The sequence below is a fragment of the Gobio gobio genome (assembly GCF_949357685.1).
Source record: "Gobio gobio genome assembly, chromosome: 4".
In the NCBI taxonomy this organism is placed as follows: Eukaryota; Metazoa; Chordata; class Actinopteri; order Cypriniformes; family Gobionidae; genus Gobio; species Gobio gobio.
The window spans coordinates 3281164-3299708 of NC_137100.1; positions in this window are offsets into that span (position 1 = coordinate 3281164).

Below are 18545 nucleotides of genomic sequence, written 5' to 3' on the forward strand. Positions count from 1 at the left end.
CCTACCCATCACACACACACACACACACACACACACTTTCTTCTCCTCCGCTCTTCTACTTGAAGTAAAGCACATTGGCTATATTGTCTAGAGAAACTATTTTTAATAATAATAATAATGATGTGTAGAATTTAAACTAATGTCATAATTCAAAAATTGGTCCTAAAATATGATTGGTCTTTATGCAATATGTTTATTTTCTTTTGGTTTTGAGATGAACTATGGACATTTCTTCAGGAGCTTTAGCATTTTGCTACACCTTTTTTGGACCACTAGCAAACATACACAGACACAATAAAAATAATGTTTTCATAATCGTATTCCTTGTTTTCATCAAACGTTGTTTCTGCTTCTGTCATCTGGTCCATGTTATTTATTAGTTACTGTTAACCAGTGGTCAAATACTGTAGTGAGTTAGCCTTTTTAAAACCAATCTGACTCCATATTATGACTTAGTATCTCATAATTTCATAATTGTGTCATAATTATGGCTTTTATCTCAAAATGATGAACTATTATCTCATAGGTTTCGACTTACGGTGTCATAATTATGGCTTTTATCTCAAAATTATGACTTAATATCTCATTTCGACTTAATATTTCATAACTTTTTGTCATAATTAAGACTTTTTATGTCATAATTGACTTATTCCATATTTATGACTTAGTGTCCAATAATTTTTCATCAAAAGTTGTTTCTGCTTCTGTCATCTGGTCCATATTAGTTATTAGTTACTGTTAACCAGTGGTCAAATACTGTAGTGAGTTAGCCTTTTTAAAACCAATCTGACTCCATATTATGAATCAGTATCTCATAATTTCATAATTGTGTCATAATTATGGCTTTTATCTCAAAATTATGAACTATTATCTCATAAGTTTCGACTAACGGTGTCATAATTATGTCTTTTATCTTAAAATTATGAACTATTATCTCATAAGTTTCGACTTACGGTGTCATAATTATGTCTTATCTCAAAATTATGAACTATTATCTCATAAGTTTTGACTTACGGTGTCATAATTGTGGCTTTTATCTTAAAATTATGAACTACTATCTCATAAGTTTCGACTTACAGTGTCATAATTATGTCTTATCTCAAAATTATGAACTATTATCTCATAAGTTTCGACTTACGGTGTCATAATTATGGCTTTTATCTCAAAATGATGAACTATTATCTCATAAGTTTTGACTTACGGTGTCATAATTATGGCTTTTATCTCAAAATGATGAACTATTATCTCATAAGTTTCGACTTACGTGTCATAATTATGGCTTTTATCTCAAAATGATGAACTATTATCTCATAAGTTTTGACTTACGGTGTCATAATTATGGCTTTTATCTCAAAATGATGAACTATTATCTCATAAGTTTCGACTTACGGTGTCATAATTATGGCTTTTATCTCAAAATGATGAACTATTATCTCATAAGTTTTGACTTACGGTGTCATAATTATGGCTTTTATCTCAAAATGATGAACTATTATCTCATAAGTTTTGACTTACGGTGTCATAATTATGGCTTTTATCTCAAAATGATGAACTATTATCTCATAAGTTTTTTACTTACGGTCTCATAATTATGGCTTTTATCTCAAAATGATGAACTATTATCTCATAAGTTTTGACTTACGGTGTCATAATTGTGGCTTTTATCTTAAAATTATGAACTACTATCTCATAAGTTTCGACTTACAGTGTCATAATTATGTCTTATCTCAAAATTATGAACTATTATCTCATAAGTTTCGACTTACTGTGTCATAATTATGGCTTTTATCTCAAAATGATGAACTATTATCTCATAAGTTTTGACTTACGGTGTCATAATTATGGCTTTTATCTCAAAATGATGAACTATTATCTCATAAGTTTCGACTTACGTGTCATAATTATGGCTTTTATCTCAAAATGATGAACTATTATCTCATAAGTTTTGACTTACGGTGTCATAATTATGGCTTTTATCTCAAAATGATGAACTATTATCTCATAAGTTTCGACTTACGGTGTCATAATTATGGCTTTTATCTCAAAATGATGAACTATTATCTCATAAGTTTTGACTTACGGTGTCATAATTATGGCTTTTATCTCAAAATGATGAACTATTATCTCATAAGTTTTGACTTACGGTCTCATAATTATGGCTTTTATCTCAAAATGATGAACTATTATCTCAAGTTTTTTACTTACGGTCTCATAATTATGGCTTTTATCTCAAAATGATGAACTATTATCTCATAAGTTTTGACTTACGGTGTCATAATTATGGCTTTTATCTCAAAATTATGAACTATTATCTCATAAGTTTCGACTTACGGTGTCATAATTATGGCTTTTATCTCAAAATTATGAACTATAATCTTATAAGTTTCGACTTACGGTGTCATAATTACGGCTTTTATCTCAAAATTATGAACTATTATCTCATAAGTTTCGACTTACGGTGTCATAATTATGTCTTATCTCAAAATTATGAACTATTATCTCATAAGTTTCGACTTACGGTGTCATAATTATGGCTATTATCTCAAAATGATGAACTATTATCTCATAAGTTTTGACTTACGGTGTCATAATTATGGCTTTTATCTCAAAATGATGAACTATTATCTCATAAGTTTCGACTTACGGTGTCATAATTATGGCTATTATCTCAAAATGATGAACTATTATCTCATAAGTTTCGACTTACGGTGTCATAATTATGGCTTTTATCTCAAAATGATGAACTATTATCTCATAAGTTTCGACTTACGGTGTCATAATTATGGCTTTTATCTCAAAATGATGAACTATTATCTCATAAGTTTCGACTTACGGTGTCATAATTATGGCTTTTATCTCAAAATGATGAACTATTATCTCATAAGTTTCGACTTACGGTGTCATAATTATGGCTTTTATCTCAAAATGATGAACTATTATCTCATAAGTTTCGACTTACGGTGTCATAATTATGGCTTTTATCTCAAAATGATGAACTATTATCTCATAAGTTTCGTCTTACGGTGTCATAATTATGGCTTTTATCTCAAAATGATGAACTATTATCTCATAAGTTTCGACTTACGGTGTCATAATTATGGCTTTTATCTCAAAATGATGAACTATTATCTCATAAGTTTCGACTTACGGTGTCATAATTATGGCTTTTATCTCAAAATGATGAACTATTATCTCATAAGTTTCGTCTTACGGTGTCATAATTATGGCTTTTATCTCAAAATGATGAACTATTATCTCATAAGTTTCGACTTACGGTGTCATAATTATGGCTTTTATCTCAAAATGATGAACTATTATCTCATAAGTTTCGACTTACGGTGTCATAATTATGGCTTTTATCTCAAAATGATGACTTAGTTGTCACATCCACGCCTGTCCCGGACTCCAGTTCCCATGATCCTCCCTGTCTCACACCTGATTGCACTTCCTCATCATCTCTCCGGATTCCCTGCACCTGTTGGTCATCATCCACACTCCTATATATTGAACTCATTCCCAGCACTCCCTGTCTGTTATTAATGTCATTCTGATGATTATGTTTACTATTGTTAGGTGTTCGTGTATTGTTGTGTTAATAAATCCATCGTTGTGGAAGCTCCGAATCTTCTCATCCCTGCTGCTAAACACACGTTCGTAACAGTATCTCATTTCAACTTAATATCTCATAACTTTGTCATAATTAGGCTTTTTATCTCATAATTTCAATTTATTGTGTCATAATTATGGTGTTTTATCCCATATTTATAACTTAGCATCTCATTTTGACTTTTAATGTCATAATTATGCATTTGTATCCATATTTGATTTTTTATCTCATAATTATGACTTAGCATCTCATTTTGACCTTTTATGTCATAATTATGCATTTGTATCCATTATGTCATCTCATAATTATGACTAAGTACCTCATAATTTCGACTTAATATGTCATAATTATGGCTTTTTATCTCAATTTCAATTTATTGTGTCATAAAATTATGGCATTTAATCTCATAATTGTGACCTAGTATCTCATAATTTCAATTTATTGTGTCATACAATTATGGCTTTTTATCTTATGACTTAATATCTCATTTTGACTTCTCATAATTATGACTATCATAATTTTGACTTATTGTTTCATAATTATGGCATTTTATCTCAATTGACTTATAGTATCTAGTACAGTATCTTGTAATTATGAATTCATATCTCATAATTTCATCTTTTTTCACAATTACGACTGTATGTCATAATAGTATCTCATAATTTCGTCTTATTGTGTTATAAGTATGGCTTTTTATCCCAACATTATTAGTTAGTACCTCATAATTTTGACTTGTATCATAATTATGCACATTTAGAATTCGTTTTTTATCTCGTAATTATGACTTAACATCTCATGAGTTCGACTTATTGTGTCATACAATTATGGCGTTTAATCTCATAATTATGACTTGGCATCTCATTTTGACTTTTTATGTCATAATTATTTGTATCCATATTAGATTTTTTATCTCACAATTATGACTAAGTATCTCATTAGTTCGACTTATTGTGTCATACAATTATGGCGTTTTATCTCATAATTGACTTAGCATCTCATTTTGACTTCTTATGTAATAATTATGCATTTGTATCCATAATTGATTTTTTATCTCATAATCGACTACTTATCTCATAATTTCAGTTTATTATGTCGTTATTATGGCTTTTTATCTCACAATTATGACTTAATATCTCAGTTTGACTTTTTATGCCATAATTATGCATTTGTATCCATAATTTACTTATCTCATAATTATGACTATCAATTCTCATCAAAAGTTGTTTCTGCTTCTGTCATCTGGTCCATATTAGTTATTAGTTACTGTTAACCAGTGGTCAAATACTGTAGTGAGTTAGCCTTTTTAAAACCAATCTGACTCCATATTATGACTTAGTATCTCATAAGTTCGACTTATTGTGTCATAGTTATGGCTTTTTATCTCATAATTATGACTTAGCATCTCATTTGGACTTTTATGTCATAATTATGCATTTGTATCCATATTAGATTTTTTATCTCATAATTATGACTAAGTATTTCATTAGTTCGACTTATTGTGTCAAACAATTATGGCGTTTTTATCTCACAATTATGACTTAATATCTCAGTTTGACTTTTTATGCCATAATTATGCATTTGTATCCATAATTTACTTATCTCATAATTATGACTATCATAAATTGTATTTATTGTGTCATAATTATGGCATTTTATCTCATAATTGACTTATAGTATCTAGTACAGTATCTTGTAATTATGAATTAATCTCATAATTTCAATTTTTTCACAATTATGACTGTCATATTAGTATCTCATAATTTTGACTTATTGTGTTATAATTATGGCTAAATAATGTCTTAATATCTCATAATTCTCATCAAAAGTTGTTTCTGCTTCTGTCATCTGGTCCATATTAGTTATTAGTTACTGTTAACCAGTGGTCAAATACTGTAGTGAGTTAGCCTTTTTAAAACCAATCTGACTCCATATTATGACTTAGTATCTCATAAGTTCGACTTATTGTGTCATAGTTATGGCTTTTTATCTCATAATTATGACTTAGCATCTCATTTGGACTTTTATGTCATAATTATGCATTTGTATCCATATTAGATTTTTTATCTCATAATTATGACTAAGTATTTCATTAGTTCGACTTATTGTGTCATACAATTATGGCGTTTTTATCTCACAATTATGACTTAATATCTCAGTTTGACTTTTTATGCCATAATTATGCATTTGTCTCCATAATTTACTTATCTCATAATTATGACTATTATAATTTGTATTTATTGTGTCATAATTATGGCATTTTATCTCATAATTGACTTATAGTATCTAGTACAGTATCTTGTAATTATGAATTAATCTCATAATTTCAATTTTTTCACAATTATGACTGTCATATTAGTATCTCATAATTTTGACTTATTGTGTTATAATTAGGCACATTTAGAATTAGTTTTTTATTTCGTAATTATGACTTAACATCTCAAGTTCAACTTTTTGTCACAATTGACTTATAGTATCTCATAATTTCGATTTATTGTATCATAATTATGGCTAAATAATGTCTTAATATCTCATAATACTCATCAAAAGTTGTTTCTGCTTCTGTCATCTGGTCCATATTATTTATTAGTTATTGTTAACCAGTGGTCAAATACAGGGCCGGCTCTGTAATTCTGGGGGCCCTAAGCAGGATAATTTTGGGGCCCTGCCTTGCAGTGAATAATGGAGTATTGCACTGCAAACCAGCAACTGTATACAATCTAACACTTACATATTTCATCTCTATATCTTTTAACATGATTGCCTACAATTATTTTACTGCTTATTAAAGTACACTCACTGAAACAGTAAAAGTAAAGATTATAGATTTGCAAATTTAAGGTCAATTTGTTGTAAACAAATAAATATTAATAATTTAGCATTAACAATATATAGCTAACTTACAACATTAGCCATAGTGGTATGCGGCTCGCTATGCTCTACTGAAGCAGCAGTAGAGTCACCTCCTCCAGCTGTTGAGATTACAATATAGGCCTAATTAATAATAAATACAGTATGCAGAGTAGATAAAACACATTCATTTTAAATTAATATTAAAGTACAATTAGACAACATAGTGAATTATGATTATAAAACTAATTTTTTTATTGGCAAGAGGAAAATTAGCTATGTTGAAGTTGCGAACAAAACTATTCAAAAGAAAGGCAGTGGGAAATATTGACTTGTGTCATCTCTGGTGTCAGCCTCATGAAATGTTTCTCCACGACCACCAAAATATCTAAGAATGGCTCCTCCTGAGAAAGTGACATTTAGTTTTTTACAATTATGTTAAGGGTAAATTAAAAGAAATCCAATGTTAAATTATATTATTTAATTATTGGTTGATTAACTGTTACATACTGTTCATATTTTAAACCTTCACAGCATGGAGTGAGATATTTTTTACCTTTTATGATTACATACAGTAATACATTCACTGTAAAAAAAAAATCAGGTGCCCAATTGAAAATTTTCTAGTGAGCGATCACATCTAAAATTTTCAGTTGGCCAAATTTAATTTCTTGAATTTTAATTGAATTAAAATGCATCAATTCACATTAATTCAATTTGGCCAACTGAAAAATTTAGATGTGATCGCTCACTAGAAAATTTTCAATTGGGGACCTGATTTTTTTTACAGTGTTCTTTACTAAAATTTACCACAAATCCATTTTGCTTTTAGGTGTCTTGTATCGATCATCATTCAAAAATGTTTCAGAGAGGACACTGTGTTTTCTTTAGGTTTAAATGGTCTGGGCGATTTAGCTTAACAATATATAAAATATTTCATAATAGTATATAGATTAATATTTATTAATAATCTTTAATTGCCTATTCAATTAAGACCATAAGAAAAAGCTTGTATTTAACCGCTTTATTTTAAACTTCATTTTGATTTTGACTGTCAAATGATTGCTCTTTCTCTTCCTATTACTTTCTTTCTCTCGAATGTTCTTAAACTATTTTTTTATTGTAATAAGCGTCTATTGAGACAAAGATTTTTCGTTTTTTTCTTTCCCAGAACTAGTGTAGGTCATGTAACGTTAACTGTTAAAAAGAAAATACATTCAAAGGAGGTGGTCTGTAGCCCGGAGCCGGGGCCGACGGCTGGACCATAGCGCAAGCAATGTTGATTCAGCATAATCGACGGACAGCTAACGTTATGCTGCGTTCACACCAAACGCAAATAGAGTGTCTGGCGCGAGTGATTTGATTTCAATGTTAAGTCAATGGAAAGGCGCGTTGACGCGCGTCTAGAGGTCCCGCGGCGCGGAAGGCGCTTTTCGCGCGGTGCGAATGACGCGAATTGAGCGTCTTGCGTGATAAACTGCGGCGACGCTGGCGAGTGCAATCTGTAGTTAGGGGGCCCCCTAGTGGCGGCGGGGCCCTAAGCAGCCGCTTAGTTCGCTTATAGGGAGAGCCGGCTCTGGTCAAATACTGTAGTGAGTTAGCCTGTTTAAAACCAATCTGACTCCATATTATGACTTAGTATCTCATAAGTTCGACTTATTGTGTCATAGTTATGGCTTTTTATCTCATAATTATGACTTAGCATCTCATTTGGACTTTTATGTCATAATTATGCATTTGTATCCATATTAGATTTTTTATCTCATAATTATGACTAAGTATTTCATTAGTTCGACTTATTGTGTCAAACAATTATGGCGTTTTTATCTCACAATTATGACTTAATATCTCAGTTTGACTTTTTATGCCATAATTATGCATTTGTATCCATAATTTACTTATCTCATAATTATGACTATCATAAATTGTATTTATTGTGTCATAATTATGGCATTTTATCTCATAATTGACTTATAGTATCTAGGACAGTATCTTGTAATTATGAATTAATCTCATAATTTCAATTTTTTCACAATTATGACTGTCATATTAGTATCTCATAATTTTGACTTATTGTGTTATAATTATGGCTAAATAATGTCTTAATATCTCATAATTCTCATCAAAAGTTGTTTCTGCTTCTGTCATCTGGTCCATATTAGTTATTAATTACTGTTAACCAGTGGTCAAATACTGTAGTGAGTTAGCCTTTTTAAAACCAATCTGACTCCATATTATGACTTAGTATCTCATAAGTTCGACTTATTGTGTCATAGTTATGGCTTTTTATCTCATAATTATGACTTAGCATCTCATTTGGACTTTTATGTCATAATTATGCATTTGTATCCATATTAGATTTTTTATCTCATAATTATGACTAAGTATTTCATTAGTTCGACTTATTGTGTCATACAATTATGGCGTTTTTATCTCACAATTATGACTTAATATCTCAGTTTGACTTTTTATGCCATAATTATGCATTTGTATCCATAATTTACTTATCTCATAATTATGACTATCATAAATTGTATTTATTGTGTCATTATTATGGCATTTTATCTCATAATTGACTTATAGTATCTAGGACAGTATCTTGTAATTATGAATTAATCTCATAATTTCAATTTTTTTCACAATTATGACTGTCATATTAGTATCTCATAATTTTGACTTATTGTGTTATAATTAGGCACATTTAGAATTAGTTTTTAATCTCGTAATTATGACTTAACATCTCAAGTTCAACTTTTTGTCACAATTGACTTAAAGTATCTCATAATTTCGATTTATTGTATCATAATTATGGCTAAATAATGTCTTAATATCTCATAATTCCTTGTTTTCATCAAACGTTGTTTCTGCTTCTGTCATCTGGTCCATATTAGTTATTAGTTACTGTTAACCAGTGGTCAAATACTGTAGTGAGTTAGCCTTTTTAAAACCAATCTGACTCATAAGTATCTCATAAGTTCGACTTATTGTGTCATAGTTATGGCTTTTTATCCCATGTTTATGACTTAGCATCTCATTTTGACTTTTTATGTCATAATTACTTGTATCCATATTAGATTTTTTATCTCATAATTATGACTAAGTATCTCATAAGTTCGACTTTTTGTGTCATACAATTATGGCGTTTTATCTCATAATTATGACTTGGCATCTCATTTTGACTTTTTATGGCATAATTATGCATTTGTATCCATAATTGATTTTTTTATCTCATAGACTACTTATCTCATAATTTCAATTTATGTCATAATTATGGCTTTTTATCTCATAATTATGACTTAATATCTCAGTTAGACTTTTTATGCCATAATTATGCATTTGTATCCATAATTTACTTATCTCATAATTATGACTATCATAATTTTGCTTTATTGTGTCATAATTATGGCTTTTTATCTCATAATTGACTTATAGTATCTAGTACAGTATCTTGAAATTATGAATTAAAATCTCATAATTTCAACTTTTTCCACAATTATGACTGTCATAATAGTATCTCATAATTTTGATTTATTGTGTTATAATTAAGCACATTTAGAATTCGTTTTTAATCTCGTAATTATGACTTAACATCTCAAGTTCAACTTTTTGTCAAAATTGACTTATGATAGTATCTCATAATTTCGATTTATTGTATCATAATTATGGCTAAATAATGTCTTAATATCTCATAATTCTTTGTTTTCATCAAACGTTGTTTCTGCTTCTGTCATCTGGTCCATATTAGTTATTAGTTACTGTTAACCAGTGGTCAAATACTGTAGTGAGTTAGCCTTTTTAAAACCAATCTGACTCCGTATGAAACCTTTCATCAATAATTCAAGTCCTGAATATCCCGTTTTATCTGCAAATGAGAAAAAAATCATTAAATTTGGCTTTATCATACATGTCTGACTGAGGGAGAGTTTCCTCACATCAGTCCTCCAGCAGGGAGTGTCTCTGTGTGTTTCTGAGGCATTACGTAATTCCCCACATTACTGTAATAAAGGCTTTCCCATCATGAGCTCTCCTAATGGTAGAACTGGGAATACACATAATCAAGGCAAGGCAAAGGATAATCTGTTTTGTTATTATGATCAAGACCATACCCGATATATTTTGAGTAATTTGACAATCCTCCCAGCTGAAAACGGGCATCTCGCTCACACAACAGGAAACAATTTTGGCAAATCTTCCATGAATCTAAACATAAGATCAATACGGTTATTGACTGTAACTGTAAGAGGTGCCTTAAAATAGCAGAGAAGAGATTAAAAAAAAAACACTTTAATAAGTAATAGAATTTGTTTCATGCATGTAAGCCTCATCTACTGAAATAGCGTCTGTATGCATGTTTCATGATCACAGTTTATATCAGTGGTAGAAAAATCTTTCAAAATTGTCTTTTTAATATTAATACAGCCGTGAAAATGGATTGCCTTATAGTGAAGAGAATCTTATCCGGCATAATGTTTGCGTATCTATATGAGTTCTAGTCTAGATTCATGCATAATATGCAGATATAACTAGTGATCTCACTGTGGCGACGTAAACAGGCATAACATTATGACCGGTGAAGTGCTTCAGGAATGGTTTGAGGAGCACAACAACGAGTTTGAGCCGTTGACTTGACCTCCAAATTCCCCAGATCTCAATCCAAGCATCTGTGGGATGTGCCGAACAAACAAGTGGCCTCACCTCGCAACTTACAGGACTTAAAGGATCTGCTGCTAACATCTTGAAAAGAAAGAGCGCGCCCTGTGAATTTGCCAAATGAACAACACTAAAAAGAACTGAGTGATTCAACTCTAACCCTTATGGATTGCTGACAGTGCCTTTACGAAAATTAAAGATTTTTGGATTAAAATGTCCAAAGACCACTAGAACTGTTATATATTTAGTTGACTTGTGTACTTACATTATCCCAAATGCTTCCAAGACTGTTTAAATCCAGAGAAATATTTTTTTCACGGACCATATCCGTGCGTCGCCTGTCAATGACGTCATATTGTATTTTGTAGTAACCATGGAAACACCAAAGTACACAAAATAAAATATTTTTATTTTACCTACAACAAACCACATTATAGAGTATACAATTATACTCTATACCCAAAACATTTCCACAACATAAATCGCGTAGATCCTCTCCATACCGAGGCGTTAATTCGTTATATCAGAGAAAGCCATGGCAACCGCATAGCAACTATGCTCCTATTGGATGGCGCGTTCCCCCTGCGCCATTTTCATTGGTCCTTCAAGTTGTGCCTCATAAGAGCTTCAGCGGACTCAGAGCAGTAAGTACAACGATTTCTCGGAAATATTAAATTTCATATTCTTGCAGTAGGTCGCATCATTAATTAATTCCCTCTCCATGAGGTTTAACATTTGTTCATTGGAGATATATCACTCTGAAAACGATAGTTATAAATGACGTCAGAGTTCGTCAGGTGGGATTTATTTATTGGGGTTTAACGAGCGTTTCCCGAAATCGTTCGAGGCGAGGCTTTTAACGCGACTTTCTCCTTAAAATTCAGATGAGAAAAGACTTAAAAAAATCAAACAACACATAAACATAAAGAAACTCTCTTGCAGTGACACCAGTGGATAAGCTGAGCTGTATTTTTGTTTAAAATAAGGTAATTATCTTACAATTCTTAAGATAGGCTGTATTAAAATGTTTATTTCAGTGATTCACAAAACCTAGACATTAAACAAAAAAACAAGACGACTTTCTGACAAAATGTTCTTTGCTTTAATTTAATTTAATGCAATAAAGTGAATCAAAATATGTAAACCCAAAATTTAATATTTATATTCACCAGTTTAAGGTAGTTTGCCAAATCCACTTGAAGACAAATTAGGGGAAATGACGATTAAAACGTATTTTGTTTTTTAAATACAACACAAAACGAATCAGTTGAAAGAGTCGTTCCAGCATGAATCTTTGTTTTTGAACGAATCAGTCGATTCAATAACTGACTCACTCTTAAAAAGTACATAAAACACAATTTCTGCCAGTCTAATGTTACTCTTGAGTATCTATAGAGTCGTGTTGATCCTTCATATCTCCAGAGAGTCTTTAGTTTATCATATTTATAAACGACAGATACACTGAAGCGACTCTTTCTGAAAACAGCCGAGTCCGTGGAGGCGTGCAGTGGGCGGAGCTAAAGAGTCACGACCACACACACACACACACACTCGATTCTCTATACGTTGGTGTTGTTCACATTATATGCACTTACACGCCGATTGCCAACAAAACACACACTTGATCAGTTTCACTCACCGCCTGCGGTTTCCACTCATGACCGGGAACACACACACACACACACACACACACACACACACACACACACACACACACACACACACACACACACACACACTTCAGAACTCCAGAAACACAAACTGCATCCACTGTTCCCTTAACGCTGGGTTATTTGTGAAGCTGAACAAGGTGATCTTTCCCTCACACACACACACACACACACACACTTATTTAGTGACATTGTTGATCTGGAGTGTGTGTGTGTGTGTGTGCCAGGCAGAACTTCGGATCGAACGACACAAAACTCATCTATTAAATCTGTGTATTTTAAGTCTTGTACGAGTCCATTTAGCACATAATTATAGGCATCTAACAATCTATGCGCATTCATGTTTTCACCATGAAGTAAACTGAGAAATTTAGATATTTAATGTGAATTTTACAAAAAAATGTTGCTATTGTAAATAAACCTGTATATAAATATCATTACTAACTTCGGCAAATACATTTTAAAAATGACATATATCCCCTTAAAACTGCACAACTGTAGTTTTTTATAAAATCACACGGAGTACCCAGAACAGCTGCATAAAGTTTAAGGTAAAAATAAGCATTTGCCTATGGCTCAACTGGAGGTAATCCTGTCAGATCGTCCATCCATTGAGTGAGCGTGTTCGGGTCGGTCAATCTGGTTCTGTCCATTAAGGTTAACTTTTTAAAATAAGAGTCCCAGACAGAGAGTGACCTTACATATTAAAGGGTTAGTTCACTCAAAAATGTAAATTCTGTCATTAATTCCTGACCCTCATGTCGTTGGACACCCGTCAGACCTCCGTTCATCTTCAGACACAGATGAAGATATTTTAGTGTAAATCTGATGGCTCTGAAAGGCCTCCATTGGCTCAATGCACGGTTCACTCTCAAGACCCTTAAAAGACACTAAAGACGTCGTTACAAAGTCCATCTCACTACAGTGGTTCTACAATAACTTTATGAATCGGCGAGAATAGTTTTTGTGCGCAAAAAAACCCTAAATAACGACTTATATAGTGATGACGATTTCAAAACACGGCCTCATGAAGCTTCGAAGCGTTATGAATCAGTGAGTCGATTCAGCGGTTTGAATCGCCAAATTTCAGCAGTTTGACACGCGATCCGAATCATCAATCGACTCACTGATTCATAACGCTTCGAAGCTTCATGAGGCCGTGTTTTGAAATCGTCATCACTATATAAGTCGTTATTTAGGGTTTTTTTGCGCACAAAAACTATTCTCATCGCTTCATAAAGTTATTGTAGAACCACTGTAGTGAGATGGACTTTGTAACGACGTCTTTAGTGTCTTTTAAGGGTTTTGAGAGTGAACCGTGCCATTGTGCCAATGGAGGCCTTTCAGAGCATCAGATTTACACTAAAATATCTTCATTTGTGTCTGAAGATGAACGGAGGTCTGACGGGTGTCCAACGACATGAGGGTCAGTCATTAATGACAGAATTTTCATTTTTGGGTGAACTAACCCTTTAAGATACAATTACTCCAGTCATTGTTTATAAACTTACTGGCTAGTTAAGCGATCAGGGGAATCGTTCTGGCTCCACAAAAAACGTCACAATGTTTACTAACTGAAAAAGGGTCTATAAGCCCAAATTATTATGAAAATAGCGGTAATATTTGTCCATTATACCCTCCTGTCAGAAATGAATGGGACAAAAATCAAAGGAAATATCTAAGGATATATAATTGCATAAAGAAAAGGAGTTAAGCAGGGACCGTATTAGTTGATCATTAGTACGTAACGAAAATCTGCTCATTATTTTATTCATCAGTCCTTTTCCTCAAGTGGTTTTCCAGAGCGTATTACACCAGTAATGGGGTTTTGAAGAAAGTGCTCATGCGACTGGTAAGGTTTACTGATCATTGATTTCCCATTCTCTGTCTGACTGATGGTATAATGTTCACACAAGCTCATCTTCCCCCCGACCAAATCAATATTTGCTTGTGCGGTCGGATTCATCCCTGCTTAAGCGTTTACTTAACCCTCTGGTGCTCTTGCATTGGTCGTCTTCCTAAAAATGACACTTCCTCCACCCCCAGTAAAACCAATGCAATTTATTTTTCTTCAATAATATTTTTTTCTATTTTCTTTTGTATTTTGAGATAATTTGATGGTATTTTTTTAATATTTATGCAATAATTATGGTCTATTTTTGCCATTGAAAATAATTTTAATTTTTTTTTAAATATATATATATATATAATATATATATTTTTTTTAAACAGTATTTCAGGTTAAAATAAAGTCTAGGCCTTCCAAATATATATTTTTTTGAAGCCAGATTAGCGCCTCTTTTGGAATTATTTAAGAAATCATGCAACCATATGTGTAACCACTAGAGGTCTCAATGGAGAGGCTTGAGAATTCACTAGTTCTGTTTTGAACACATTTAATGATTTTTTTTTTTAGATGGATTTGAATATATATTTAAAAAATCTCAGACTATTTTTTACAAAGTTTTAGATATTTTGTTTTGTTTGAAATAGTGATTTAAAGTGTTAGTTTATGCATTATGATAATAATAATAATAATAATGTATACAGTGTGTGAGTGGATGTGTCAATGTCACACTCTTGATGACTTTTTTTCAGCATTGTGGCCGATTTGTAGATTGTGTACACAAAAATCCAGTGAATCTTTATGTTTTTGCAGATTTCCCATTCATTTCCTATGGTGGTCATTTTTGACCGAAGAGCACGAGTATTTTTTTTTTACGACCAATTAGCATGCTCGAATCATGACCCCAATTTGTGTGTTTACATACCTAATGCTAGAAAAGTCACCAAGTTTCATATCATTCCGATGAAGCTGTGATTTTTAAATTTAATTCAATTAAATTCAATTCAACTTAACCTCTTGCTCTGGGAGCATTTTTGGGGATTTCCGCCTGGATTTGGCCGACCCAAATTGAAAAGCTTCCCACACACACATAGTGTCTCTAAATACACAATTTTGGTGTCATTTTAAAGGAAACCCTGAAGTTACATAAACCACTGCTAAAAGTGATAAACATGCGAGTATATGATTATATAATTGATTATCCTAATATTGTGTTGCCCTGACCTGTCGAGGCATGGACTCCTGAAGGTGTGCTGTGGTATCTGGCACCAAGATGTTAGCAGCAGATCCTTTAAGTCCTGTAAGTTGCGAGGCGAGGCCACTTGTTTGTTCGGCACATCCCACAGATGCTCGATTGGATTGAGATCTGGGGAATTTGAAAATAGGCTCATTTTCCGTCTCCCCTAGAGTTTACCGTTTTCGAAATAGGAAAAATATGGAAACTCTTTGGTCATTTTTTGAGCGAGATGCTAACGGTCTAATCAGATTCAATGATCTATGCTAAGCTATGCTAAAAGTGCTAGACCCGGAGATCGGCTGAATGGATTCGAAAACGTTAAACTCAACTTTTTAACGTCGGAAAATGAGCCTATTTTTAAAAAGTAGTGGCGTGTTCCTTTAATAATAATACAACATCGTGATGTGAACAGGAAATGACTCGCATACAACAGTAGCGCTGAAATGGTGGCTAGAAGAGCACAGTCATGTTTTTATTATCATTATTATTATCATTATGTTTCTTTTGTGCAACCGCTACACAACTCACATTTAAGATACCAGTAGACGAGGAAAAAAAGAAAGAAAACGGAAATCATGTTCCATGAGCGAAGAGAAAGAAAACAAACACTGATTTTACAGCAAACCTTAAATATCTCACAGCAGCACAGAAAGGAAAACTCGTTTCGTAAGAACAACATTAATCGGTTCACCGTGACAAAATCCCAGATATGGTGGTTACATTATTTTTTTTTTTTTGGTCTTTTCGCTTCCTTTTTTGTTCCTTTATTAAAAACCAAATACAAGAATTGCATGTCACTAGCAACATCCATAACAGATCAATTTATGATAAACACGCACTGTTTTGGTATAGCGCACTTCAGCAATGAAAAGAAATCGAAACAATGTAAAGTAATAAATAGAAAATAATCAGATTCTTGTTCATATGAATACATAACATCTACAGTTTTTAAAGTTAATAAAGCCGAGCTATGGTTTATAAATACATCACCAGCATGCACAATATTGTATTATGGAGAATATTGGAGCTGAACGGTGTAATAGGCAAGTGCATTTCATGAGAATTAAAAACTCTAGCCAAAATTAATGAACAGAATGACCAACAGTCTATGGTACCAGTGATATAATCTGAGCGCATCAAACCAAGAGATTAGGCATTGCTTTCGAGTAGAGATGCACCGATGTATCGGCCAATAATCGGTATCGGCCGATAAAAGCCGAAGGTACGATTGTTTAAAATCAGCCGATGATCAGGGCCGATGGTATCCTGTCAATCAAACGGTGCGGAAAAACATGTCCATCTCATACTGTGTGTGTGTGTGTGTGAAGAAAATGTTTAATTTAGGGCATTAACAGTTCTAAAATGGCTAAATAAAAAAATTTGACCATATGGATCACCCGTAGATCAAGCCAGGGACACTACACATTATTTGTAGCGCGCCTCTCATCCAATAATCGCAAACAGAAACCGTGTCATCTTTCACATTCAGTCAATTTTAGCTCGAAATTCCGAAGATGAAATGCCGTTTTGACGCTCCTAAATGTGACAGATCGCTAGGGATGGGTATCGAGAACCGCTTCCAATTTTCCCAGAACCGGTGATTCGATAAGAAACGTGCATTTTGATCCCGCTTATCAGTTCCCGTGTGCGCATTTTAATGTGATTTTAAACCATTTTGAGCCCAAAGAAGACTTGCACGCTGTTTTCTGTGCTACACACACACACAAACGTGCGCACAGAATGGCTTTTCATAGTGAATAATCGGTATCGGCCGATAAAAGCAGAAGGTACGATTGTTTAAAATCAGCCGATGATCAGGGCCGATGGTATCCTGTCAATCAAACGGTGCGGAAAAACATGTCCAACTCATACTGTGTGTGTGTGTGCGAATAAAAATGTTGAATTTAGGGCATTAACAGTTCTAAAATAGCTAAATAAAAGCATTGGATCACCCGTAGATCAAGCCAGGGACACTACACATTATTTGTAGCGCGCCTCTCATCCAATAATCGCAAACAGAAACAGTGTCATCTTTCACATTCAGTCAATTTTAGCTCGAAAATCAAAGAATAAGGGCGTTTTCACACCTGAAAGTCCGCACCAAGGTCCGAACCGTAGGTCATGTTTTGATACATTTTATACATTCGGTTAGTTTTGGTTTCACATTGAAATTATGCGAGCGCACTAAATGTCATCTTGACATTGATTGGTTTGTAAACGGACGTTTGTCGGACGTCAGCATCTTTGACAAGAATGGATGAACGGTCGCATATCGTTGCCACTAGTGAACAGTGCGCATTGCTGGACTATTTATTTTCGTTTCGAATGGTTTCGTTTAAAAGTGGACATTTCAAGCTTTCTATACACATTTCTCACGTCTGTGAGGCCGAGTTTGGGTTTATTTTAGGGCTGTCAAAAGATTAATTGCGATTAATCGCATCCAAAATAAAACATACTTAATATATATACATACATAATATATGTGTGTGTACTCTGTTAATTATTATTTATATATAAATACACACACAAGCATATATTTAAGAAAAAAATATTATTTTTATTTATAAAACATTTATATTTATATATATATTATAGTATATAAATGTATATACATGCAAATATTTCTTAAATATATACATGAATGTGTGTGTATTTATATATAATAATAATTAACAGAGTACACACACA